Below are 1,752 nucleotides of genomic sequence, written 5' to 3'. Positions count from 1 at the left end.
TTTAAATTGGTTTTATTTGGCGGGGATTGTGGGCTTGTTTCTGTTTTAAATATGTTGTGAGCCGCCCTGAGTCCCTCGGGAGAAGGGCGGGATACAAATCGAAATAAATGAAAATGAAATGAAAATGAATTCCATCTTCTCTTCTCTTCTCTTCTCTTCTCTTCTCTTCTCTTCTCTTCTCTTCTCTTCTCTTCTCTTCTCTTCTCTTCTCTTCTCTTCCCTTCCCTTCCCTTCCCTTCCCTTCTCTTCTCTCCCATTCCATTCCATGTTCTATTCTATTCTATTCTATTCTATTCTATTCTATTCTATTCTATTCTATTATTCTATTCTATTCCATCTTCTCTTCTCTTCCCTTCTCTTCTCTTCCATTCCATATTCTATTCTATTCTATTCTATTCTATTCTATTCTATTCTACTCTACTCTACTCTACTCCGTTCTATTCTACTCTACTCTACTCCGTTCTATTCTACTCTACTCTACTCCGTTCTATTCTATTCTATTCTATTCTATTCTATTCTATTCTATTCTATTCTACTCTACTCTACTCTACTCTACTCTACTCTAGTCTATTTTACTCTACTCTACTCTACTCCGTTCTACTCTACTCTACTCTACTCCGTTCTACTCTACTCTACTCTACTCTACTCTACTCTACTCTACTCTACTCTACTCTACTCTACTCTATTCTATTCAACTCATGGAAGAACTATTCTATTCTATTCTATTCTATTCACCAAAGGATATCTTACAAAGTAAGCAACAACAAACCATTGTCTATGGCCATTCACTCCTCTTGCCATTCCTGGCCACCGCTACCCCTGCAGCTTGCTTTGAATTGATGCCTCAGCTTTTAGGACTGCCTTATCCAAAATGTGGGCACTCCCCAAGTGTTTAAACTTTGCTTGAAGATTCTCAGCGGCAGTCAAATGTGTTCTGCGGAATTCTGGGAATGGAATTCCATCTATCCGGAGCATATCTTTTGATTCCCAGCATCTCACTGATTGTCAGATTGGAGAATTCTGGGAATTGAAGAGGTCTATCTGGAGGCACTCAGGATTGGGAGGGTTGCATTAGAACAAGAGGAATGATGGTGTTTTCACTACCAACCTTGATTGCCATTTACCTTGTCAGATGGGAACCTCAGAAGCTCAAGGCTGTTCATGCTGTTTGATTGGACCCACTTTGGTTTGGCTCCTGGAAAAGAAAAGGCAGCCATTGGCGAGAATTTCAAGACAAACAAAACTGCAAACCAGGTAGTCGTCGACTTACAGCCACAATTAAGCCCAACATTTTGTGGACTGGACTGGACTGGACTGGACTAGATTAGACTAGACTAGACTAGACTAGACTGGACTGGACTGGACTGGACTGGACTGGACTGGACTGGACTGGAATGGAATGGAATATGGAATGGGAATGGGAATAGGAATAGGAATAGAATACGGAATGGAATAGAATATGGAATGGAATATGGAGTGGAGTGGAGTGGAGTTGAGTGGAGTGGAATAGAGTAGAGTAGAGTAGAGTAGAGTAGAGTAGAGTAGAGTAGAGCAGAGCAGAGCAGAGTAGAGTAGAATATGGAATGGAATAGAATAGAATAGAATATGGAATGGAATAGAATATGGAATGGAATGGAATAGAATATGGAATGGAATAGAATAGAATAGGAATATGGAATGGAATGGAATGGAATAGGAATAAGAATAGAATAGAATAGAATAGAATAGAATAGAATAGAATAGAATAGAATA

The sequence above is a fragment of the Protobothrops mucrosquamatus genome, unplaced genomic scaffold, assembly GCF_001527695.2.
Source record: "Protobothrops mucrosquamatus isolate PMUCROS unplaced genomic scaffold, P.Mucros_1.0 scaffold2450, whole genome shotgun sequence".
Taxonomy (NCBI): domain Eukaryota; kingdom Metazoa; phylum Chordata; class Lepidosauria; order Squamata; family Viperidae; genus Protobothrops; species Protobothrops mucrosquamatus.
This window is presented reverse-complemented; position numbering follows the sequence as displayed.